This window comes from Bubalus bubalis, chromosome 2, assembly GCF_019923935.1.
Source record: "Bubalus bubalis isolate 160015118507 breed Murrah chromosome 2, NDDB_SH_1, whole genome shotgun sequence".
In the NCBI taxonomy this organism is placed as follows: Eukaryota; Metazoa; Chordata; class Mammalia; order Artiodactyla; family Bovidae; genus Bubalus; species Bubalus bubalis.
This window is the reverse complement of record NC_059158.1, coordinates 76,744,448-76,772,417: the sequence shown is the minus strand read 5'-3', so window position 1 is coordinate 76,772,417 and position 27,970 is coordinate 76,744,448. Positions and strand designations below refer to the sequence as shown.

At 40.0% G+C, this 27,970-nt stretch overlaps 2 protein-coding genes across 2 annotated transcripts in view; one reads left to right on the top strand and one right to left on the bottom strand.

Moving 5' to 3' along the window:
* Window positions 1–27,970, bottom strand: part of SLC25A12 (solute carrier family 25 member 12) — a 166,172-nt gene that overhangs the window by 109,078 nt on the left and 29,124 nt on the right. The window lies entirely within an intron of this gene.
* HAT1 (histone acetyltransferase 1) overlaps window positions 22,348–27,970 on the top strand; it is a gene marked incomplete in the record, with an annotated part of 18,499 nt that continues 12,876 nt past the window's right edge. The window contains 2 exon segments of the mRNA XM_045163893.1: window positions 22,348–22,485; window positions 24,665–24,822.

The window sequence follows — 27,970 nt, the reverse complement described above, 5'->3', positions numbered from 1 at the left end:
TGGGGCATATGTTAGTGTAGTCTCTTTGCAACTCCGTGGACTGTGTGGAGCCCACCAGGCTCCTCTGTCCATGGAATTCTTCAGGCAAGAGTTGTGGCGTGGGTAGACCCCCCCACGCCACCTCAGTTTTCAGATACTATAAAACTTCAGTTGTTATTGAGGAAACTGAGGCACACTGGGGTGGGGGGTGGTATTTGGGAATTCACTGCAAAACTTCTCTCAACTTTTGTATACTTTTGAAATTGTTCATAATCAAATGCTGGGGGAAATTGTGCCGGGTCTTTTGAAGCTGAAAATGTGACCTAGTTATGTAATTCTGTTATTTGGCTAGAAATTATAATGGAACTTGTTACTTAAACACTGACACGCCTCTGTGCATTGCTGGAGAGTAGGGAAAAGAAACTGAAACTGATGATTGACAAATAGTATATCTCTAGTATGGGCAGCAAAGTCTGTGAAAGATATATTGCACTGAGAAAAAAAATATTTTCCTTATCATGGATTTAGACAGTAATCATATGTCCTTGGGAGTTGTGTGTTTGTGTCCATGTGTCTGTTTGGTCTAATAGTTACCCACAGGAAAGCTAGAGGAAGAATGTCGAGGTATATTTGCATACCATATTGACAGAGATGTTGGAAAGTACCAGACTTGGAAACTGAAGTCTGCCCTGGGACTCCCTTGCTGAAATGCCCCTAGAGTGTAAATCTAGGCTAAGAAACTCAAGACTTTGATGGGAAATATCCTGCAATGGGTCATTGTCTCCTTGGATTGCTGTTTTAGGAAAGGAGAACTCATCCTAGTTTGAAACCAACCCCAGGAAGTAGAGAGTTTCCAGAAAAGCCAAGGGTAGATTTGTAGCTAGAGACCTAAAGAAAGGACTCATTAAAGGAAGAGAGGGCCACAAATCTCAAGAGAAGGAAGCCAGGAACCAGGGTACGCCCAGGAAGAAACTCCTTCTGAAGAATCACTATAAAGGAATAATGTAATATTGATCAGCATAAAATTCTGGTCTAATTCTAGTGACCAGAAACATAATCTGAAAGTTTAAGATAGAAAGTTATGGAGAAATAAATGACCCAATCAAAAAATGGGCCAAAGAACTAAATAGACATTTCTCCAAATAAGACATACAGATGGCTAACAAACACATGAAAAGATGCTCAACATCACTCATTATCAGAGAAATGCAAATCCAAACCACTATGAGGTACCATTTCACGCCAGTCAGAATGGCTGCGATCCAAAAGTCTACAAGCAATAAATGCTGGAGAGGGTGTGGAGAAAAGGGAACCCTCTTACACTGTTGGTGGGAATGCAAACTAGTACAGCCACTATGGAGAACAGTGTGGAGATTCCTTAAAAAACTGGAAATAAAACTATCTTATGATCCAGCAATCCCACTGCTGGGCATACACACTGAGGAAACCAGAAGGGAAAGAGCCACATGTACCCCAATGTTCATCACAGCACTGTTTATAATAGCCAGGACATGGAAGCAACCTAGATGTCCATCAGCAGATGAATGGATAAGAAAGCTGTGGTACATATACACAATGGAGTATTACTCAGCCATTAAAAAGAATACCTTTGCAGTTCTAATGAGGTGGATGAAACTGGAGCCTATTATACAGAGTGAAGTAAGCCAGAAAGAAAAACACCAATACAGTATACTAACGCATATATATGGAATTTAGAAAGATGGTAACAATAACCCTGTGTACGAGACAGCAAAAGAGACACTGATGTATAGAACAGTCTTATGGACTCTGTTGGAGAGGGAGAGGGTGGGAAGATTTGGGAGAATGGCATTGAAGCATTTATAATATCATGTATGAAATGAGTCACCAGTCCAGGTTCGATGCAGGATACTGGATGCTTGGGGCTGGGGCACTGGGACGACCCAGAGGGATGGAATGGGGAGGGAGGAGGGAGGAGGGTTCAGGATGGGGAACACATGTATACCTGTGGTGGATTCATTTCGATATTTGACAAAACTAACACAATATTGTAAAGTTTAAAATAAAATAAAATTTAAAAATAAATAAAAAACAAATAATTTTCTGCTCCAAAAAAAAAAAAAAAGAAAGTTATGGAGAAAAGTCATGAATGAGCTAGACCTAGAGGAGAGTTAGACCTTGTGGAAAGATACAAATCAAGGAGGAAAAGTGGACAGAATTGTGAAATGACTGCCTTTCTTTTGACTGGAAGAGGTCAGAAGCTGAGAACACACAAGGAATTTGACCAAGAACTGTTAAAAGGTCTCAAAGTAGTGTTGTGCATTTTCCATTCCCAGTGGCCCTGACAACAGGATATATACCACCTTAAGATAGAGACTTCCCTGGTGGCTCAGATGGTAAATAATCTGCCTGCAATGCAAACAGGCCCATGTCCAATCACTGGATTGGGAAGATCCCCTGAATAAGGGAATGGCAACCCACTCTAATATTCTTGCCTGGAGAATTCCATGGACAGAGGAGCCTGACAGGCTACAGTCCATGGGGTCTCAAAGAGTCAGACACGACTGAGTGACTAACATTTCAGTTTACTTCAAGGTAATGACAATATAATAAAAACGTGACAGTGAAATAGTTATAAGAAGTCTTCACTGTGGTATAAGATCCCTGTACTTCAAAAGATGTCACAATGGATAAGAATAAATTTATGTATAAAAAGGATTAACTAGGGAATTCCCTGATGGCCTAGTGGTTAGGATTCGGCAATTTGCGGAGGGCTGGGTTTGATCCCTGGTCAAGGAATCATCCTGCAGGTTTTGTGATGCAGCAAAAATACCAAAAAAAGAGAGAGAGTTAACTATATTCTGCACTTTTGAGGAAGCTTCTGGGTAACCCTAACCTGCAGCTTCTTCATTGACTCTGGTCAGCATGGGAAAAAATCAGAGTTACAGATCTACATGGTCTTGCCTGTATTATCTCTAATTTTTACAGCTTGGTAAGAAGCCCCAGAAAATAGTCATTGTTTGCTCATCCTGCTCTTCCCTCAGCCTGGATGGATGAATGGATGGGCTTACCCGGACAGTATAGGATGAGGATGGGGAATAAGACAGTCAGCAGTTATACTTCCCTTAAACATCCCCAAACTTTCAGCAAAGCATTTTATGTGAACTAGTTTTGTGTTGCACACAATGGAGAAGGCAATGGCAACCCACTCCAGTGTTCTTGCCTGGATAATCCCAGGGACGGCAGAGCCTGGTGGGCTGCCGTCTATGGGGTCTCACAGAGTCGGACACGACTGAAGCGACTTAGCAGCAGCAGCAGCAGTTTTGTGTTGATGGTATGGAAGAAAAATTAAGGTTCAGTAATGCTAAATGTAGCCTTCCTCGTATCACTCCTTCACCGAGATCCACGTGGCAGCAGCAACATCATTTCATCAAAGACAGTAGGTTCAGAGTTCTAGGTAGGGAAGAGCAGCCAAGTGAGTGAAACCCAAGGCATGGTAAAGAGGGGACATGGATCACAGAGAAGAAACTGCTCAGTAGTAGCTGAGACAAACCCCACTTTGTTCAAACATACTAGAGAACCATAGAAAGATGATAGAGTATTTCATCATATGGAATTGTAAATGGCCATGAAGTTCTACTCCATCTCTTAGACACAGTATCCATAATAAGCCAGGAAATATAAAGGGAATATAACTATTCCTCTCTATAAAGATCTCACTCTTATGGCAGAAAGTGAAGAAGAATTAAAGAGCCTCTTGACGAAAGTGAAAGAGGAGAGTGAAAAAAGTTGGCTTAAAGCTGAACATTCAGAGAGCAAAGATCATGGCATCTGGTCCCATCACTTCAAAGCAAATAGATGGAGAAACAGTGGAAACAGTGGCTGACTTTATTTTGGGGGGCTCCAAAATCACTGCAGATGGTGACTGCAGCCATGAAATTAAAAGACGTGTACTCCTTGGAAGGAAAGTTATGACCAACCTAGACAGCATATTAAAAAGCAGAGACGTTACTTTGCCAACAAAGGTACATCTAGTCAAGGCTATGGTTTTTCCAGTAGTCATGTATGGATGTGAGAGTTGGACTACAAAGAAAGCTGAGCGCCAAAGAATTGATGCTTTTGAACTGTGGTGTTGGAGAAGACTCTTGAGAGTCCCTTGGACTGCAAGGAGATTCAACTAGTCCATCCTAAAGGAAATCAGTCCTGAATATTCATTGGAAGGACTGATGTTGAAGCTGAAACTCCAGTACTTTGGCCACCTGATGCAAAGAGCTGACTCATTTGAAAAGACCCTAATGCTGGGAAAGATTGAAGGCAGAAGGAGAAGGGGAGGATAGAGGATGAGATGGTTGGATGGCATCACCGACTCAATGGACATGAGTTTGGGTAAATTCTGGGAGTTGGTGATGGACAGGAAGGCCTGGTGTACTGCAGTCCATGGGGTCGCAAAGAGTCAGACATGAACTGAGCAACTGAACTGAATTGATAAAGACCTCATAATGTATTAAGAAGAAAAAACACAGAATTCCCCTGGTGGTCCAGTGGCTAAGACTCTGTGCTCCCAATGTAGGGTGCCTGAGTTCAACCCCTGGTCAGGCAACATGCTGCAACTAAGAGTTTGAATGTTGCAACTAAAGATTCCACATGCCACAACCAAGACCTGGTGCAGCCAGAGTGTGAAAGTGTTAGTCACTCAGTCGTGTCCAACTCTTTGTGACCCCATGGACTGTAGTCCACCAGGCTCCTCTGTCCATAGAATTCTCCATGCAAGAATACTGGAGTGGGTTGCCATTTCCTTCTCCAATGGATCTTCCCAACCCAGAGATTGAACCCAGGTCTCCCTCATTGTAGGCAGACTCTTTACTGACTGAGCCACCAGAGAAGATGTGCAGCCAAATTATAAAATAAATATTAAAAAATAATGCATATACTTCACTGTGGTAAATATGCAATATATTTCAGAAAAAGAAAAAATCAGTTCAAGCTGAGTGATATTCAGAAGGTTTCATGGAAATCATGACTTGCCACTTTTTGAATTCATGATTCCTGTTTCTTCAAGGACATATCTTTTTATCCTATCCTTCCTTCTTAGCCCTAACACTTATCTCAATGCTTGACATTAACTACGTAGGTACCACTTAAGTGTTTATTGATTATTCTTACCTGGTCAAGACCACAAGCTATGAGTCCTGTTATCAATATTTTCTAAGTAAAGACCATTCCTACTGCTTCTGGTTCAAGATGGCAGAGTAGAAGGATGTGTGCTCATCTCCTCCTGCGAGAGCACCAAAATTGCAACTAGCGGTTGAACAACCATTGACAGGAGAACACTGGAACCCACCAAAAAAAAATACCTCACATTCAAAGACAAAGAAGAAGCCACAGCAAGACAGTAGGAGGGGCACAATCACGATAAAATAAAACCCCATACCCGCTGTGTGGGTGACCCAAAAACTGGAGAACAATAATACCAAAGAAGTTCCCCTTCTGTTATGAAGATTCTGAACCCCATGTCAGGCCATATGACAAAGGGACTGGGAATCCCCAGGGAATCTGATCTTGAAGGCCAGTAGGATTTGATTATAGGACTTCCATAGGACTTGGGGAAACAGAGACTCCAGTCTTGGAGGGCACAAACAAAAGTTTGCACATACCAAGCCCCAGAGGAAAGGAGCAGTGACCCCACAGGAGACAACCCGAACTACCTGCTCGTGTTGGAGGGTCTCCTGTGGGAGGTGGGGGGTGGTGGATCCACAGGGGCTCACCACAGGGACAGGGGCACTGGCAGCCCCTCCTCTTGGTGGCAACCCTTTTGGAGGTCTCCATTAACACCATCATAGGGCTTGCAGACTCTAGGTGGCCTCAGGCCAAACAACTACCAGGGAGGGAGTATACCCCACCCATCAGCAGATAGCTTGCCTTGTAGCTCAGTTGGTAAAGAATCTGCCTGCAATGCAGGAGACCTGTGTTAGATCTCTGGGTTGGGAAGATCCCCTGGAGAAGGAAATGGCAACCCACTCCAGTATTCTTGCCTGGAAAATCCCGTGGACAGAGAAGCCTGGCAGGCTACAGTCCATGGGGTCGCAAGAGTCAGACACAACTTAGTGACTAAAACACAATAACATCAGCAGATAATTGAATTAAAGCTTTACTGAACAAGGCCCTGCCCACCAGAGCAAGACCCAGTTTTTCCCATTGCCAGTCCCTCCCATCAGGAAGCTTACACAAGCCTCTTAGCCTCCTCCGTCAGAGGGCACACAGAAGCAAGAAGAACCACAATCCCACAGCAGCCTAAACAAAAGCCACATTACAGAAAGTTAATCAGGATGAAAAAGCAGAAGTTTATGTCCTAGATGAAGGAACAAGATAAAACCCCAGAAAAACAACGAAATGAAGTGGAGATAGGCAACCTTCCAGAAAAAGACCATTACCATTGCCTTAGTGGCTCAAGCCAGTAAACTGGGTATCAGACTCTTCCTTACGCCACACATTCAAATAGCTGCCCAGTCCTGTGTTTTCCATCTCCCTCAGTCTTTTTAAAATCTCTTCTCTTGATTAAAATGGCCTTTATTGTGCCTCCTATTTGCTGTTCGTGCCTCCAGTTCTCCACTTTCTGCCTCCTGTCACTATCCTCAAATCCATTCTTCACAGTGCTAGCAAGCATTCAATACAAAACATATACTAAATTTTGTCATTTCCCCATCCTCTAGTAGCTCTCTAGAGATGTCAATATAAAATCCAAGCTCCTCAGATGATGAAGAGTAGAAGCTCCCTGATCTGGCCCCTTCCTCTTACTTATATGTTACTGTTATACTTGTTCCTTTAGTTACAAGGATTTTTGAGCTTTTATGCTATTTCATTTACTGGAAATATATTACTCCACATTTATTACAATTTGTCTAGCCTTTAAAATACAGATCAAGAATCCCTCCTCCAGAATACAATCCTAAACTCCCCTTTTCACCATAATATTTATCACATTGTGTTGCAAATACCTCTTTGTTTATTGGCTTTTCCATTGGTGGCTTTCCAACTTTATTGACCCAGACTTAAGTAGTAAAAAAATATGTTTTTTAAATCACAACCCCAGGACACACTGAAATAAAAATTCCATGAAGCAATATTGAACTTTATTACATGCAATGTACTCTGGTATTTACTATCCTATACTATTCTATTTCTTTTTGTTTTAACTCAAGTTTCAACATACTGAATTGATTTCATGACCCATACTTTAAAAATACTGTCATAGATTGTGAACTTACATACATTCTCAAGCATAGTAGATGCTGAAAGTAATTAAGAAGATGATACAAATAAAATCTCTGTCCTTAGCAATTAGCAGAGGGCTTCCCTGGTGGCTCAGACGGTAAAGAGTCTGCCTACAATGCGGGAGACCTGGGTTCGATCCCTGGGTCGGGAAGATCCCCTGTAGAAGGAAATGGCAACCCACTCCAGTACTCTTGCCTGGAAAATCCCATGGACGGAGGAGGCTGGTAGGCTACAGTCCATGGGGTCACAAAGAGTCGGACACGACTGAGCGACTTCACTTTCACTTTTCACTTTCATGCATTGGAGAAGGAAATGGCAACCCACTCCAGTGTTCTTGCCTGGAGAATCCCAGGGATGGGGGAGCCTGGTGGGCTGCCATCTATGGGGTCACACAGAGTCGGACATGACTGAAGTGACTTAGCAGCAGCAGCAGCAGCAAACACATAGCAGTGTTAAATAAAGATGCTTGATAAAAGGATAAATGCACACTCCTGGAGCAGACCATTCTCATGAATCATCATTTTCCCTCCATCATTTCCCTTTTTAAGAATAAGAGTTTGCTACAACACATTACATGTAATTTTACATTACAAAATATACACATGTAAGCACAGATACAGGGCTTCCCTGGTGGCTCAGCAGTAAAGAATCCACCTGCAATGCAGGAGACCTGGGTTCAGTCCCTGGGTTGGGCAGATCCCCTAGAGAAGGAAATGGCAACCCATTCCTGGGAAACCCCATGGACAGAGGAGCGTGGGGGGTTACAGTCCATGGGGCCGCAAAAAGTTGGACATGACTTAGCAACTGAACAACAACAATAAACCACAGGTACAGATTTAGGCAAAACTGGAGAAGGATTTTGAAAATTGCTGCACTTGAAGAACATAATGAGATAGAGAGGCATGACTGCCAAAGGCCAACTGTTTGGTCTTCTCAAAACAGGCCAAGATCAGGATCTGGTGAGAAATTATCTTCTAAATGGCCCAAAGATCACTTACACTAACTAGGTTCACAAGATACTGATGAATAGCTAATATTAATTAATATTTATTATTGAGTACTTAGTGTGTGTCAAAATATTCTAAGCACTTTTTATGACGCTATCCTCAAAAAAACACTGTGAAATATGGTTATCTCCTGCTAATATCTCCATTTCAAAGATGAGGAAGCAGACAGATATTAAACAGCTTTCCCAATATTATACAGCTAGTGAGTGGTAAAAAGGTTAGTCAAAGCATTGTAATTAAACTGTTGTAAAAATCTCAGAAAGTAGGACAATACACAAAGAATCAAAGGAAAAAAAATATTTAAACACAGAGAGTTAAACCAGGGGAACTATTTATTGGCTACTAGGAAATCCAGAGAAAATAGAGATTTTAAATTATGGGGAAGAAATTAGCAAAGAAAAAAAATGAGAATTTCTCAAATTCAAAAGATGAGTTTTGAGTTTCAAAGTGTCCTCTGTGTACCCATAACAATGAAAGAAAAAGGTTCAATACCAAGGCAGATTAGAAAATACCAGAACATTGGAGATTAAAAAAGGATCTCCTGTAGTACTAACCCCGTACTAAATAAAAGAGGAAGTAAAAATGGACCTCTCACTATCACAACAAATAATCCACTAAAGAAATTTTTGCTTTTCTTCCCAACAACGTTGGGCTCATGCTTTTTGAGATCTTATATCTAAGGGAGGAACTCTTCCATCAGCATTCAGATGAGTTGGAAGCTGAAAGTTCCCCTGGCTATCTTTGGCTTCTGGAGCTATAGAATTAAAGGCAGAAAAGGGTTACCATAGCCATGTGATGATTAATCCCAGTCATCAAAGGGAAATTCAGTTGCTGCTATACATGGAACATGCTGCTTCTGCTGCTAAGTCGCTTCAGTCGTGTCCAACTCTGCGCAACCCCATAGATGGCAGCCCACCAGGATCCCCAGTCCCTGGGATTCTCCAGGCAAGAGTACTGGAGTGGGTTGCTATTTCCTTCTCCAATGCATGAAAGTGAAAAGTGAAAGTGAGGTCTCTCAGTTGTGTCCGACCCTTAGTGACCCCATGGACTGCAGCCTACCAGGCTCCTCCATCCAAGGGATTTTCCAGGCAAGAGTACTGGAGTGGGGTGCCATTGCCTTCTCCATACATGGAACATAGATGATGTTTGAAATCCAACTGAGGCAACTCAGTGAAGATAGCCAATATAAGTCCAAAAATAAGTCCATAGTGGACCAAAGTCATTTGGGAATTAAGATTTAGGCACTGAACTAAATAAAGAATGCAAGGTCAAGATGCTTAGAGGGATAAAGGGATGTGAAATGAAGGGGTGAAAAATGAAGTTATGAGTATCAACTTAGGCCTCATGGCCACCTACAGAAGGCAGGGTTCAGTAGCAGCTATACTTTACATTATTCTCACTCCCCACCCTACCCCCACCTTATATGAAGAGCATTGGCATTGGCTAACAGTTTAAATTTAATTATCTTGTGATGATATGATAGCTGATAGGACTGTGTGTGTCTAATGCACTGGGGACATTGATTACATACAAGAAATAATGTGTGGATTTCCTGTAGGTCAAGAGACACCAGGAAGATATTGGGGCTTGAATTGTTTTTGCAGTGTTCCACCAAAAGGGAAGACTACTTAACAAAGTATTGAGTTGGAGTGGCCAAAAAGTTCGTTCAGGTTTTTCCATAGGATGTCATGGAAAACACAAGTAAATAAATCCAATAAACAACACAGAAAGGTGCCAGAGTTTCCTTGTGAGGGTGTTGGTACAATACTGAGGTCCCTTCTGCTCACTGAGGGAATTGATGTGTACAATGGGAGAGGCAGTTTGGAACACTGAGGGCAGTCAGTGTCAGCTGGAGAAGCATAGATGACCAAGAAAAAGAGCAAGACTCATTTCTCCTCTATTCCTACTTCTAGCCCTCAATACCAGAGGAATTAGCCTTGCAAAAGAAAAAGGAAAAAAACCCTAGAACCAGATACCTAGCCCAGTCTTTAGGGGCCCAATGAGGGAGAAGGAGTGAAAAGTTGGTTATACTCCCTTCCTCATTTCACGTCCTTTTGGCTACAAGTCTGGCCTGCATTGGAGGGGGTTTTAGGACACCAAAATTTTAGAAACTAGGTGAGGCTGGACTTTGAGTAACTTAAAAGAGCAGAAAACTATGGAATCTGCCTGTGGAGAAAGGGTGTTTATTCAACAGAGTACAGTGGGAGCAGTGACGAGAGGAAAAATACAATATTTTATGTTTATATCCCCACCAAGATCAGATTTCTTAGTAACTTTGTCACATAAGAGTAGAATGCAGTTTATGATATAATGTTAAATGAATTAATCAGAACTTGAAACTGTGCATATATAGCACGTACAATTGTATCAGTAATCTGAATATATTAAACAAGGCCAGGAGCAGATAACTGAATTTTCTTTAAATCACAATTTTTCATAGGATCAGCAATGATCATTTATCTAATTGAACATGCATGAATGTATGTTCAGTCTCTCAGTCATGTCCAACTCTTTGCAATCCCATGGGCTGTAGCTCACCAGGCTCCTCTGTCCATGGGATTTCCCAGACAAGAATAGTGGAGTGGGTTGCTCTTTCCTACTCCAAGGGATCTTTCCAACCGAGGGATTGAACCTGCATCTCCTGCATTGCAGGCGGATTCTTTACCACTGTGCCATACTATTATACACACTTCTTTTTGCCATTTATTTAAGAAGTAAAATGAGTTTATTTAGTAAGACTGTTTTTCACAAACTCATATTAGACAATGGATACTTGGCTACTCTCTGTGGACTTATAAATTACAGGGTTTTTTGTTTGTTTTTTTTTTGCTTTTGGTTTTGTTTTTCAAAGATTAACACCATGGTATTTCAAAGAAGACTAAACAGAGTGTGATCTTCCAGTTCCTCCCTTTTCCATTAAAAATTGAGTATTATGCTTGACTTTTTCCATTATCTGCAATCATTCCAGTTTGCAGGGAGTCCATACATATAACTGTTAATATTGTGCAGATATTGCACAAAACATGTCTTTGAGCCCTCTAGTGAAGATTCCTTTAGGCCCACCTGATGTGAAATCATCTACCATAACTTATTCTATCTCTCATTCCAATTTCTATGGCATCATTGGTAATATTTATATAAGTACTCTAATATATGAAGTCTTTCTCCCACATTGGAATATTTTAGGACACTGGGGCAGGGTAAGAATTTCCTGTGGCATATTGATACCATGCATAGTAAAGCCTCTTAACCCCTTCTTAAGCCAAGCCTGCTGCTGCTGCTAAGTCACTTCAGTCGTGGCCGACTCTGTGCGACCCCATAGATGGCAGCCCACCAGGCTCCCCCGTCCCTGGGATTCTCCAGGCAAGAACACTGGAGTGGGTTGCCATTTCCTTCTCCAATGCATGAAAGTGAAAAGTGAAAGTGAAGTCGCTCAGTCGTGTCTGACTCTTAGCAACCCCATGGACTGCAGCCTACCAGGCTCCTCCGTCCATGGGATTTTCCAGGCAAGAGTACTGGAGTGGGGTGCCATTGCCTAGTAAGAGATAAAAAGTTTATGGCTATCTTTTTTTAAATTTCAACCCTTATGACTCCAATGAGAAATATGTATGAACTAGATAGCATAAAAATAAAGTAAGGCTCACCGAAGAATGACCTTTCAAATTACAGCTATTATTCTGTTACAGTGACAATTTAGGTAAGTATTTATCTACCTTTAATAAATGGATAACATGTTATCCATGTTTTGAGTTTTTAATATTTATTTTTATTTATTTGGCTACTCCAGGTCTTAGTTGTGGCATGCAGGTTCTAGTCCCCTGAGCAGGATCAAACCTGGGCCCTCTGCATTGGGAGCATGGATTCTTAGCCACTGAACTACCAGAGAAGTTCCTAACTGTGCAGCTTTCATTTGCGGTTAGATAAGGGCTCATCCTGAGAGTCCCTTGGACTGCAAGGAAATCCAACCAGTCCATTCTAAAGGAGATCAGCCCTGGGTGTTCTTTGGAAGGAATGCTGCTAAAGCTGAAACTCCAGTACTTTGGCCACCTCATGCGAAGAGTTGACTCATTGGAAAAGACTCTGATGTTAGGAGGGATTGGGGGCAGGAGGAGAAGGGGAGGACAGAGGATGAGATGGCTGGATGGCATCACTGACTCGATGGACGTGAGTTTGAGTGAACTCCGGGAGTTCGTGATGGACAGGGAGGCCTGGCGTGTTGTGATTCATGGGGTTGCAAAGAGTCAGACATGACTGAGCGACTGAACTGAACTGAAGGGCTCATATACAATTAAGTCTCCTAATAATAAATAAAATTGTCATTTAGCATTTAAACATATTATATAATTTATTTTACTTAACAGAAAGCAAAGCAAAACCTAAGATAATTAAATCATACTAATATTATTTAAATGAATTGGACATTTGTCATCTCCCTGATGCAGTCCTTTTGTGCATTTTACTCAAAAGAACAACATGTAGTTCAAGGTCTGAGAATAAAATAACTTGAAAGTCTGCTTGGCAAGGAAAAAAAAGCAAGAATCTTTACCAAATGAAAGAAACAGACAATTTAGCTTAACAGGGCTTCTACACATCTAAGGGCAATGTAGATATGCAGTCACACTTTTTTGAAAAAGGAAATTTTTGTCCTGCTTTTTCCTGTGATCTTGGTCTAACAAAACTTATATAACATAAGACGTTATAATTATTTGTTAATATTTTAAAATATTTTAGGAATCCCTTGACATTATTCCTATGACTTTTTTAAAAGGGAAGTTTTCACTTCTCCAAGTATTCATTCTTAATTGAGAATATCACATATTTTTTAAAGTTAATATTCAGACTTTTAGATAAGATCTCAAAAATGGAGAATATAAGATAGTATTGTAGTAAATAGATAATTTCACTTATATAAGAATAGACCTTAAGGACCAGACAGAGAAGGGGAAGGAGACAAACATGAGTGGGCCTAAGAAGAAAGGATATAGGCAAATTTAAATGTTAATGTATTCAATACAACAGTTAATTTGAATAAAAAATCTTTAGTAAATGTTACTTAAAAAAATTGTTCTCACTTCAAGGAAGAACTCGAAGATGAAGGCAAAACAGTTTCAGCTCTGGAGGAGTTATCAATAAGAAGTAAATAGGTTTAAGAGTGGAGTAGGTGATCATCCACAATTATTCCCTAGGACAGATCAGAAAGTGAGGAAATCCTTCTGTGATAAGCAGGCTCACTTTGGTGAGTGAACACAGCAGACCCGAGATATGACAGGCCTCAGTGAAGACAAGTGGAGAGAAGTGAGGGAAGAGAATAAAAGCCTCAGTTGGGGTGAAGCGTGGGGCTGCTGCCGGTTACAGCATGACCACATCCCTGTTTGTTGTGGGAAATCCAGGGAGAAAAGAAAGGAGACTGTTATATCCACTATACCACTTATTCAACATTCACTTCTCTTGGACTGTGTAAGTAGATTCCAAATAGGGCCTGGGTTTGGGGAGATGGCAGTTTACATTTAGTGCCTAAACATTTGGGTGCTAAACTGATTGAGAGAGAGAAAGAGGTATAGAGAAGGAGGGTAAGCTCCCAATTAGGAAGCTTGCTAGATAGGCTTAGAGCTGTGTAAGAAAGCCAGAACTTAATCTGAGTTAAAATTTTCTGGGGAAAGCAAAGGATACTGATGATTTGGGTTTGTCTATAAGAATACCTGTATCCCATGGAATCTTGTCTTTTCAGCCATTGTACTGGGGATTAATTTACTCTGGCAAAAGATCATCTCCTCCTCCTCTCCTCCTTGTATTGATCACTCCCTAATCCCTGATGACATCCAGAGAACAATTTAATAGAAGAAGAATACCTGTGTTATACACATGTTGGTAGTAATGGGTTAACATGGATAACGTAGGGACTTTCCTGGTGGTCCAGTGGCTAAGACTCTGCACTCCTAGTGTAAGGGTTCTGGGTTCCATCTCTGGTCAGGGAATTAGATCCCAAGCACCGCAGCTAAAGAGTTTGCATGACCCACCAAAAGATCATGCATGCTGAATCGAAGATCAAAAATCTGACATGCTGCAGCTAAGACCCAGCACAGCCAAATAAATGAATAAAAATCATATTAAAATAAAAACCCAAACATGGGTAAGTTAATTTTTAGTCTCTTTGATTCTAATCACATGCTCATGGATGTTTTAAAACAAGGAAACAGCAGTTTCCAATACCAGGAACCATGGAATGCTTGAACAAAATTGGAAGCTTAGATGTTTTGGGGAGTAACTGTGTTCTCGATGGTGTTACTGCAAAGTCATTTAACAAATATTTATTGGATATCAATCACATGCTAGACCCAGTAACATTCTTTGGAAATTAAAGTATCTCATGAAGGAAATAGCCCTTTGTATAGAAAGAAAGGAAAGAAAAAAACGGGAATACATCCCAAACTGAGAGACTTAGGTCACAGTATCAGCTTTGCTAGTTATTCGCTAAAGAACCTCAAGCAAAGGGTGTTTTAAGTCAGGGATCTTCAGGGGTGCACAGGTGAACAACTGAGATAGAAAATATTAAAAAATGAGCATTCATATTCTCTTTTGTGTAAAAAATTAAAACTTAATAATAGCAATATTTAATGCAGGAATTAAAAGGAGATATGAGAAAAGTTTTTATGAACATGCATACCAAATTAAAAAAAAAATGACAATGACTAGATTACCTGATTTCTAAAATCACTTTGTTCTAAAATTCCTGATTCTACTTTAAAGCACCTTAATTGCTCTTAAACTATATTAAAAAATAATACCATATCTATAATAACATAAACTGCCTCATATACAACAAAATTTAACTTTACAAAGATATGTGACAGAAAGCCATTTATTGTTTAAATGTATCCTAACCCTACCAACAACATTGGAGAAGGAAATGGCAACTCCAGTGTTCTTGCCTGGAGAATCCCAGGGACGGGGGAGCCTGGTGGGCTGCCGTCTATGGGATTGCACAGAGTCGGACACGACTGAAGTGATTTAGCAGCAGCAGCAACCCTACCAACATACCCTTTTTATTTGATGAAACAGGTTCTCTTTGTATTATATGGTGCCAATTAGCATGACAGTTTCTTCCTCTTTGTGCATTAAATTCTGGATTCCCTCTAGCAACATTTTCAGAAAGAATTAATGTTACTAATATGCACAGTGATTGGTAGCTCTAGCTTGTTAACAACTATATGTTGATATATTCCCTCAAAATTCTGATTTGAGGAAACATTACTATAAAGCTGTCTTATTTTATCATCCTTTTAAGGAACAGTTTTAGGAACTAAACACTTAACAGTATTATATAGCTGGTATAAAAACTCTTCACTTTGTGTATCCAGATCATAGGAAGTTAACAGTCTTGTTTTGCATAGTGATATGGGTAAACAGGTTACAAAAGAAGTGGCTGAAAACCAGTCCACTAGAATGACACGTTCACAACAATGTGAATATACTTAGTGCTACTGAACTGTATGCTTACCAATGATTAAGATTGTCAATTTTATGTTGTGTATTTTTTGCCACAATAAAAAAAGACAAAATGATTGAAACAATATATCAGTTTAGAATGAATATTACTAGTCATAATTTTCACCACTTTTTATTCTTAATTATGTAATATTCCCTGGTGGCTCACATGGTAAAGAATCCGCCTGCAATGCGGGAGACCTGGGTTCGATCCCTGGATTGGGAAGATCCCCTGGAGAGGGCATGGCAACCACTCCAGTATTCTTCCCTGAAGAATCCCCATGGACAGAGGCGCCTGGCGGGCTACAGTCCATGGGGTTGCAAAGAGTCAGACGTGACTGAGCAACTAAGCACAGCACATTTAATAACACAGTGGCTTTGATAGTTTTCTTTACCCCTCTCCTATACTGAAACTTTTCCACCTTAAGGTACAACACAAACAACAGCAAAAATGTTTAAAACAGAGGAATAATGGTCATTTTTCTATTGGCTAAACCTGAGAAAAGAAATAATATTTGAAGTAATAATTATGAAATGTGAACTATCATCAGATCAGATCAGATCAGTTGCTCAGTCGTGTACGACTCTTTGCGACCCCATGGATCGAAGCACGCCAGGCCTTCTTGTCCATCACCAACTCCTGGAGTTCTCTGAGACTCACGTCCATCGAGTCAGTGATGTCATCCAGCCATCTCATCCTCTGTTGTCCCCTTCTCCTCTTGCCCCCAATCCCTCCCAGCATCAGAGTCTTTTCCAATGAGTCAACTCTTCGCATGAGGTGGCCAAAGTACTGGAGTTTCAGCTTTAGCATCATTCCTTCCAAAGAAATCCTAGGGCTGATCTCCTTCAGAATGGACTGGTTGGATCTCCTTGCAGTCCAAGGGACTCTCAAGAGTCTTCTCCAACACCACAGTTCAAAAGCATCAATTCTTCGGCGCTCAGCTTTCTTCACAGTCCAACTCTCACATCCATACATGACCACAGAAAAAACCATAGCCTTGACTAGACGAACCTTTGTTGGCAAAGTAATGTCTCTGCTTTTGAATATGCTATCTAGGTTGGTCATAACTTTCCTTCCAAGGAGTAAGAGTCTTTTAATTTCATGGCTGCAGTCACCATCTGTAGTGATTTTGGAGCCCAGAAAAATAAAGTCTGACACTGTTTCCACTGTTTCCCCATCTATTTCCCATGAAGTGATGGGACCGGATGCCATGATCTTCATTTTCTGAATGTTGAGCTTTAAGCCAACTTTTTCCCTCTCCACTTTCACTGTCATCAAGAGGCTTTTTAGTTCCTCTTCACTCTCTGCCATAAGGGTGGTGTCATCTGCGTATCTGAGGTTATTGATATTTCTTCCGGCAATCTTGATTCCAGCTTGTGTTTATTCCAGTCCAGCGTTTCTCATGATGTACTCTGCATATAAGTTAAATAAACAGGGTGACAATATACAGCCTTGACGAACTCCTTTTCCTGTTTGGAACCAGTCTGTTGTTCCATGTCCAGTTCTAACTGTTGCTTCCTGACCTGCATACAGATTTCTCAAGAGGCAGATCAGGTGGTCTGGTATTCCCATCTCTACCAGAATTTTCCACAGTTTATTGTGATCCACACAGTCAAAGGCTTTGGCATAGCCAATAAAGCAGAAATAGATGCCTTTCTGGAACTCTCTTGCTTTTTCCATGATCCAGCGGATGTTGGCAATTTGATCTCTGGTTCCTCTGCCCTTTCTAAAACCAGCTTGAACATCAGGAGTTTCACGGTTCACATATTGCTGAAGCCTGGCTTGGAGAATTTTGAGCATTACTTTACTAGCGTGTGAGATGAGTGCAACTGTGTGGTAGTTTGAGCATTCTTTGGCATTGCCTTTCTTTGGGATTGGAATGAAAACTGACCTTTTCCAGTAGATGTTTATAATTAAAGCATTTTTTACAAACTACAGTTTCAAAAAGTAAACTGGGCATCCCTGACTGGTCACTTTGTAAACAAGAATAAGCAATTATAGTCCTCTTTTCTCTTTCTGACTATTCTTTGCTTATAAATAATGACAGAATGCAAAACCAGAAATATTAATTTTCAACTAATGTTCTTTGTGCCAATTAAGCTGTTTCTCTTTATTCTGTGTATCATAATTTACCAGATGTAAAGAAGAGTGTAGAGTTAGCCACCATGTCTAAAAACTTCCAAAAGATTGATGTTTTTAATTATAAAAGAAACCAATATATCCTCATTAAAAGAAGAAAACTTTTTTTAAAATCCCTGATTAATCCTCATCTCCAAATTCTGTCTCTTACAAGTAGCCACAGTTAAACTAGTTGGTTATGCTTCCAGATGTTTTCTTCATTTATATCAAAATACACTTCTTTATACAAGTAAAATTGGGCTTCCCTGGTGGCTCAGATGGTAAAGAATCTGCTTGCAATGCAGGAGACCTGAGTTTGATCTCTGGGTTGGGAAGTGCCCCTGGAGAAGGAAACGGCAACCCACTCCAGTTATTTCTTGCCTGGAGAATTCCATAGACAGAGGAGCCTGGCCTACATTTCCTGGGGTCGCAAAGAGTCGGACATGACTGAGCAACCAACATTATGCACTATACAAGTAAAATAGCATTATAATGTTATATAACTGACTTTTTAACCTATTATATAGTAGGCATTTCCTCAAGTCAGTACGTATTAGCTAGCTCCTTTTGATTAATGTTTCAGCCATAAAGAAGGCTGAACCCGAAGAACTGATGCTTTTAAACTGTGGTGTTGAAGACTCTTGAGAGTCCCTTGGACAGCAAGGAGATCAAATCATTCGATCCTATAGAAAATCAATCCTGAATATTCATTGGAAGGACTGATGCTGAAGCTGAAACTCCAATACTTTGGTCACCTGATGCAAAAAACCGACTCATTAGAAAAGACCCTGATGCTGGGAAAGATTGAAGGCAGGAGGAGAAGGGGATGACAAAAGACGAGATGGTTGGAATGGCATCACTGACTCAATGGACGTGAGTTTGAGCAAGCTCCAGGAGATGGTGAAGGTCAGGGAGGCCTGGCGTGCTGCAGTCCACGGGGTTGCAAAGACTGAGCGAATGAACAACAATAGTTTATTTCCCCAAGTCAGTACATTTTAGCTAGCTCCTTTTGATGAATGTTTAGACTAATTCCAATGTGCCAGTAAAATTAATGCTGCCTTGAACATCTTTGATTATTTATCTTTGCATTCTTGTGCAAATAGTTTTGTAGGAGAAATACTTTTAAATGGAACTACTTCAAAGATATACGAATTGAAATATGTTATATTCGTTAAAATTGCTAAATTGCCTCTCAAAAACTACTAGTTGACACACCTATAGGAAGTATATGAGAACTGAAAAATGGAATGCATAAACTGTTGGTACTGTCCCTCTTAAGCTATTCCTCTAACATTACTTTTCAATTTTTATTTTCTTTCATCTCATATGAAAGTCATCTATCTGGGTAGGGGATTCTGGATAATTGTTCTGGGAACTGACACTCATACCCCACACCCCCACCATTTCCATTATGTGTTAAACAAATGAATCAACTGGTTATTGTTATTTGTTTGTAGAGAGGAATATATTTTGAAATAAAGACACATTAAGTACCTGCATTTTTCTTTTGGATCTCAAATTTCCTCCATCCACTTTCTGATAACCATCTTTTTAATACCATGTTTCGTTTTGTTTTGTTTTTTTTAAATCCCTTGTGGAGGTTTCAGGATAGAATGACAAAATTTACTAGCCCATATGCACTTGAACATGTACAAAACATATGGTTGCTAGTTCATTCCTAGCAATGTAATATGACTACTTGCTATGGAGAAAAATGCCTTTTCCAAATTTCCTATTCTAGAATGAATGGTATACTAATACCACCTCATATCAATATCGAATTTTTATAGTTTACAAACCTCTTTCCTAAATATCGTTCCATTTGCTTTTCACAACAACCCAATGCAATGAATGGGAAGGTATTATTATCTCCACTTAATAGAGGAAACAAGGTCTACCAAGGAGTAGAACTGAACTTTTCATACCACAATGCACCCTCCTCCATATACCTCAGAACAGCAGATTCCTTTTGCAGAAATTTTACTCTGTGGCAGTAATATTCACTTCCTAAATCCCCTTTAGAATAAAGTAAAATATAAAAAGAAGGGGAACACCCTAAAAAATATTTTTTCCTTTTTGGTAATTTTACTATTACCTTTCTGAAAGAAGTCATTCATTTAGCTTTTAGCTAAACTAGTGAAACACATATTCTGTGACTTTTTTTCCATTTTATTTTTATTTCTTTATTTTTTGCCGCCCTGTGCAGGCATGCAGGATCCTAGTTCCCAGACCAGGGATCCAACCCATGCCCCTTGCACTGGGAGCACAGATTCTTAACCATTGGATCACCAGAGAAGCCCCATGACATTTTAATAAATATGCATGAACAGTTCTAAAACAAGGGCAATTTAAAACTGTAACCTCAATTCTGCAAGCAAATCATAATACTAAATGTTTGTCACAAAATATATAGGTGTCATATTTTTTTCATATTCAGCTTATTTCTTAATCATCACATGCATGCTGTGCCGTGTTTAGTCGCTCAGTCATATCCGATTCTTTGCGACCCCATGGACTGTAGCCCACCAGGCTCCTCTGTCCATGAGATTCTCCAGGCAAGATACCAGAGTGGGTTGCCATGCCCTCCTCTAGAGGATGTTCCCGACCCAGGGATCGAACTTGCATCTTGTATGTTTCTGGCATTGGCAGGTGGGTTCTTTACCACTAGTGCCACTTGGGAAGCCCACAACTAACTATGAAGTCATATAAAGTCATAAACTCTGTTTCAGATTTGCTGCAGTTAAGACAACTCCCTTTTGATTTCTTGTTTTAAGAATAATAATCGCCAGTCAGCTATTGACCAATCTACAGGTAAGGTAGTTTTGGAAAGAAATGATGAATCTTGCCATTTTGAAAAAATGATTATATAAAAAAGATTGTTTTCCATTTTTGATCAATAATGTCATTAGTGACAATGATTTCAGTTTCCTTCTTAATATTATGATCATAATTTCTTGTGTTTCATTAAGGCTTAAAGGAAAGGGATCTGAGAATTCTCAGTACCTTTTCTGATCTTTACCTTCACGAGGGCCATATCCATGTAGTGAAATACTGAGCTGAGAATCTGGAAACCTGGGCTCTTGTATAAGCTGTATACTGAGTGTGAATTTGGGTAATTCTCTTTTCTGGGTTTAGTTTCCGTATCTTTAAAAGAAGGAAGTATGTTAGTTCTAGATTGTCATCCCAAGGGTCCATTTTAGCTCTAGTATCATCATTGTAAAACCTATTAACCAACATTTGTTGAGACAAGGCATTCTAGTTTATAGACATGTGGGAATAATTGTGGATACGGATGGCATCACTGACTCGTTGGACGTGAGTCTGAGTGAACTCCGGGAGTTGGTGATGGACAGGGAGGCCTGGCGTGCTGTGATTCATGGGGTCGCAAAGAGTCAGACACGACTGAGCGACTGAACTGAATTGAACTGAAACAGGGGCTTCCCAGGTGGCTCAGTGGTAAAGAATCCACCTGCCAACGCAGAAGGCTCTGGTTGGATTCCTGGGTCAGGAAGATCCCTGGAGAAGGAAATAGCAACCCACTGCGGTATTTTTGCCTGGGAAATCCCATGGACAGAGGAGCCTGGCGGACTGCAGTCCCTGGGGTAGCAAAGAGTCTGACAGGACTGAAGAACCGAGGACGCAGACACGCAAACAGTGGTTTATACTCTGGGACAGTTTCAGCAGCTACTAAACACTAACAAGCCCTATAGCCCAAATCGGGTAGCATCCTGTGCTGTGGTTTGGACCACTAGGACTTCAGACATGTAGGAGCAGAACAGGTCACCTGAGGTATTGGGTAGCAATTTCGGTACACTAAACTCTTGCGTGGGCTTCCCTTGTAGTAAAGAGTCTGACTGCAACGCAGGAGACCTGGGTTCCATTACTGGCTTGGGAAGATCCCCTGGAGAAGGAAATGGCAACCCACTCCGGTATTCTTGCCTGAAGAATCCCATGGACAGAAGAGCCTGGCAGGCTGCAGTCTATGGGGTCGCAAGAGTCAGACACGACTGAGCGACTAAGCGCAGTGCAGACTCTTGCGTAATAAACTTAAAGTGAAAACAGTAATCTAAGTCTCACACAGCAAACATATTGTTAAAAAATATGAAAGAAAAACGACGTTAAACAAGTATTTACCGCAAAAATATAAACAAAATAAGTTAAAATTTCTCCGGAAACCACAACTCAGTCCCTGTATTTTACCGACAGGGCTCGGGTGTTTGAATCTAACGTCCAAGCCAAGTGGAAAGTTTCTCTTCCACTCCCAAACATCGCTAAGGGGGTACAGAAAATTGCCATAAGGTATGTATACATTCAAATCAAGCCGATAGAAACTCTCCTCGAGCCAGCGAACGTCTTAACAGAGAATATCCCTTCGCGGCCTCCTCCAGCAAGTCAAGCCTGCAAAGGGACTGACTGCGCTCGCTGTGGCTAGGCAACCGTCCGAGCCCGCCCCGCCGTCTTAGCCCCGCCTCTCAAGACGCTTCCACCACCCCGCGCCTCGAACCTCCTCCTCTCATTGGCCAGCTACAGGCCAGGGGTGGGCGGGGGAAATGCGTCAGAAAGTGGGCTCACTTCCGGCCTGGGAGCGCGCGCGGTTGATTCGTCCTCCCTCAGCCGCGGGTGCTCGCAGCTCGGAAATGGCGGGTAAGTTCCCGGGAAAAGTTTACCAAGGGGAGAGGGCGGGCAGGTTTGGGAAAGAACCTCGAGACGGAGGTGACAGTACCCGCCGGGAACTTTCGAGCCCTTGCCTGGGTTTTAGAAGGCCTGTTTGAACCTGGGAGCGCGGAACTGTCAGCCCAGCTCCTTTTCCGCCGAGATTCGTGCCCCCGCCCCCAACTGCTCGAGGTTCTGCACCTTCTGAGGGGAACTCGGCCCCTGAGAGGTACCAAGAGCCCAGGAAAAAGCGTGGTGATTTGGTCTTGTAAGGTGCCAGGTGTCTGGACGCCTGTTTCTCTTCTCGTTCCCTTCGCCCACTGCTGCCTCAGCCTCTAGACTGAGCCTGTTCCCGCCAGCTGATTTTAATGCTCAGACCCTCCTCTTCCAGGTCTTCCGCCACCCTGTACTTCAACTTCGGAACTAGCGCAATGCTGCCTTACCCTGCGCCAAGGCTCTCATTTGAGTCTTGTTTGACTTGATAGTAGTCTCCTTAATCTCTCACACTTCAGTAGTCCTAGGATTTATGTAGATTTCCTTTGAGAAAGAGGATGAAGCATTCTTCCTTCATCTAAACTTCTCTTTTAGGGGATGTCTAATATAATTCTGTGTTTATTCCATTCTGCTTTCTTTATTCAATCTCTTAAATTTACAGCGTTTAATAACTAATAATTGCCATTATTTTGTACGTGTATTAAGATTGTTTTGGTGTGGTGTGTGTGTATATATATATATATATATATATATATTCCCCCCCCCCCCCCCGGTTACATATCTTTTGAAGTGATGGACAGTTTCTTCTAATTTTTCCCAGTGCCTTCCTAGTAGTCTCAGTAGACTTTTATAGATGTGCTGGATAGACAGGGTATAGCATGAGCTCTACAGATGTTTAACGAAGACCTCTTCTACCAGATAGAGATTGTAGGATTTTGGGGTCCATTGGTACTATCTTAAGAGGGGGGAACCCATGTATTGCACGGGGTGAACTGTTAATAAGAATGCCACCTAAATTCGAATCTCAGTCCCACCATTTGGTAGTCAGGTGACCTTTAAGCAACCAAACGTTTTTCTAAGCCTGAGCTTTTGAATATGAAAGGGGGCTGATAAAGTATCTACTTGTCTTGTAGAATTGTGAGGATTAAACTAATGTATGATTTGTTGCTTAGATTATACATAAATGCCTTGAGGTGTGTTCTGTTATCTCATTTTTATAGATGAAGTTTGAGGTAGGTTCTATTATACTCTTTTCATCCATTTGTTCAGAGAAGCCAAGTAATGTGCTCTAGGTCATAGATGCCGTAAGCAAATGATGAAGCCTGGATTTAACTCCAAACTGTTAATCTGTACTTCCTCAAGTGTTCCGCATTTGCTGTGTACCTGTGTTGTAACCACTTACTGAAGTTTATGGCATGTCATTGTAACCTGTTTTTCATTTCTGCTCATGACTTTTTTACCTGAGTTTTCCCTAATTTTTATGATTATTTTGTCAGGAGATTTATTGCCATCTTTGCTTGAAAGTTTCTCATGATAATGGTTTCTTCCACTGTTAATTATCATATACATTGATGGATAGCCACCTTGTAGTAAAACCACTTGATTATTCCAGTAGCCTATGTCTTTGTGCACTTGGTTAAAAAAGAAAATTTTCTTTCCTAATCATGTCCTCGTTCCTTATCTTTTGTACTAGAAATAGCAGTGTTTACAGGTTTCTTGTGTATCCTTCCTGAGATAATCTTTCTATGCATTATTAGTTGTTGGTTTTGAAATAGTTGATCTGAAAGTACTTTGGATAGAATTTTTCCCGTATTATGAATAAAATGCTATCTTGTAATTATTGAAGGACATTCTCACCTCGATTCTTAGTGGAGCAGTAGCATCCTTTTTATATTTCTTTTTAAAAGGCTACTTAGGTATAAATCCTAGCAGGTAATTTATATTAACTATTTAGAAATGTCAGTAGTCTGTTATGTTATCAGGTTTACTCATTTATGTAAAGCCAGTCTGGTTCACAAGCCTCTATCTCAAAAGTGATGTTTATTCTGTTTTATAATGAGACAGTCATATACTCTACATTTATGTAGGAGTATTTGGAAATCTATGGTCTGTTAGCATAGTTAAAGACTTACCTTTATTCCACTTCTAGTAAGAACCCTTTTTTTTTTTTTTTTAGGTTTGATTAATTAAATCACTTCCAACTAGTCTTTTTAAAATCCTGTTTCTTAGGATTTGGTGCTATGGAGAAGTTTTTGGTTGAATACAAGAGTGCAGTTGAGAAGAAACTGGCTGAGTACAAATGTAACACCAACACAGCAATTGAACTGAAATTAGGTATGTATGCCTTTCCTAAGTAGCATTAGGCACATGAAGGGGAATTTTGTGTAAGAGCAGTTGTTTATGGCATTTGTATGGCTTATTTTATTGTTTATTGCAATTTATGTTTAGGTTTCTATACTAATTGAGCACATCTAGATTTTACGAAGTCTTGATTTATGTCATGGAGTGGGTAGGTGTTTGACAGATGGCAGAGTTTACATGTCAAAAGTTCAGTGTGGCAAAATAATGACAAGTAGAAATGGTTTTAACCTCTTAAAAACATTTACCTTTACCTTTTTGCTTATAAAAATAATAGAAAATAAGTGTTGGTGAGAATGTGGAAAAACACTCATGTATTCCTGGTGGGAGCATAAAATGATGCAATTACTTTGGGAAACAGTTTGGCAGGATCTTAAAGAGTAAACATATATTTGCTATATGACTTAACAGTTCAACTCCTAGACGTCTGCCCAAGAGAATTTAAAATGTTTGTCCATCCAAAAACTTGTACGTGAATGTTCACAGGAGTATTATTTACAATAGCCAAAGGATATAACCTAGATACCAGTCAGCTGGTAAATGGTTAAACAAAGTGTGGTATATCCATGTGATGGGATACTATTTGACATTAAGAAGGAGTGAAGGGCCAATACATGCTACAACATAGGTGAACCTCAAAAACATTCTAAAGTGAAAGAAACCAGACATACTGTATGATTCCATTTGTGTGAGTGTTCAGAAAAAGCATATGCACAGAAACAGAAAGTTTGTGGTCACCTGGGTCTGAGGGTGGCAACAGAGAATGACTGCAAATTAGATTTCTTTTGGGTAATGGCAGTATTTTAAAATTAGATTGTGGTAGTGGTACACAAGTCTAAATTTACTAAAAATCTTAAAATTATACTCTTAAAACAATTGAGTTTATGGAATGTAAATTTAAAACTCAATAAGGCTGTTTAAAAAATAATTATGTGCTAATGAGTTCTGGTCCCATCACTTTCCATTCCTTAGATTTTTCATCTTTAAAATGGAATCAATATTATTTGTAGTGAATTAATTATGAGGTTAAATACAAGTAAAGTGCTTGAAAAACTTGATTTAGACAGTCACAGTAAATGTTAGCTATAATTAAACAGTACAAACATAACATATACAGAGAGGGTGATAAAGAAGATACTTGTGTCCTGACACCTCATTAAAAGGATAATACTGATCAAAGTTTTTATTTTTTCTTGTACATACATTATTTCTTTAAAACCAGGATCCTTTTGTAAGGCTCTTTTGTTATTTAGCTTAACAATAACTTGAATATCATTGTTTGTAACCATATATAGATCTATCTCATTCTTTTAAATTATGTAATTCAGGATGACTGTATCATAACTTAACTTTTTAAAACTTACTCTCTATTGTGAGATTTGCTTCTCCTTTTTTACTATTAAAAGTGATTGTCCAGTAAATACCCTTGTGTACATTTGTACCCACTTGTGTGAGTGATCTGTAGAATGTGTGGCTAGAAGTTGAAATGCTGGATCAGAGTTTTTCAGTTTCAACACTGTTAACATTTTGGGTTAGGTGGGTAATTGTTAGGAAATGGCAGCCCACCCCAGGTGACACTAGTGGTAAAGAACCCATTTGCCAGTGCAGGAGACATTAGAGACACGGGTTCTATCCCTGGGTCTGGAAGATCCCCTAGAGGAGGAAGTGGCAGCCCACTCCAGTATTCTTGCCTCGAGAATCCCATGGACAGAGGAGCCTGTGGGCTGCAGTCCAAAGAGTTGGACATGACTGAAGCGACGTAACAGCAGCCAGTATTTTTGCCTGGGAAATCCCATGGACGGGGTACAGTCCATGAAGTCACAAAAGAGTCGGAACAACTTAGCAACTAAACAACAAAAGGATTCTTTGTTATTTTGTACTTTGTAGTATGTTTAGCAGCACTCTTGGTCTGATAACTAGATGCCAGTAACATTCTCCTCCAGTTGTGACAACCAGAAATGTCTTCCGACACTGCCATACCTCCTAAGGATGGTGTGTAAAATTGTCTCTGTTTAAGAACTGCTGTGCTAGATCAAAGGGTTACGAACATATTCTACTTTAGTAGCTGTTGTTAAATTGCCTTCCAGAAACAGTATGTGTGCTTATACTGCTACAGTCTCACATTTGAGATAGTCCTTCTACCTCTACCTGATCAGTGTTGCATATTATAATTTTTTAAAAAAACAAAAACACCTTGCCCCTGTGATGTGTGCAAGGTAGCTTCTTACTTCTGTTTGCAATTGTTGTGAGAAACACATAACTTAAAATTTACTGTGTTTTGAAATGTACAGTTCTATAGTATTTAGTATACTCTCATTGTTGTGTAACTGGTCTCCAGAACTTTCTCATTTTGTAAAATTGAAACTATATTCATTAAAGAAAGAACTCCTTATTTTCCCCCTCTCACTGGCCCCTTGCTAATACCTTTCTACTGTTTTAAAATTTGACGGCTTTAGATACCTCATATAAATGCAGGCATACAGTATTTGTTGTCTTGTGACTGGCTTATCTCTTGTAGCATAGTATCCTCAAGATTCATGTTGTAGCACTTGGCAGAAATTCCTTCCTTTTAAGACAGGATAATATTACATTATATATATATGTATATATATTATAGATAATATAAACATTATAATATTGTTATATTTAATATATATTACATGTAATGATTATAAAATTATAGTATTTATAATGTTTACATTATATATATATTACATTATATATTTATAGACATATATATACATACCGCATTTTATTTATCCATTCATCCATTGATAGATACTTAAGTTGCTTCCTTCTCTTGGCTATTTGAATAATGCTGCTGTGAATAGGGATGTGCAACTGTCTCTTTGAGATCAGTTTCAAGTTCTTTTGGATATGTATCCAGAAGTGGGATTGCTGGATCATATAGTAATTATAATTTTAATTCTTTGGGGAACCTCCATAATTTCCATAGTGGTTATTACGACTCCATTTTACATACCCACCAACAGTGCACAAAAGTTGCAGTTTCTCCACATCCTTGCCAACTTACTGTTTAGTGAGATTTTTCTTTTTCACTGTGTTTTTGACTGTTATGATTTGATAATTAAAATTGATTTTTAATTCTAAGAGAAGTATATCC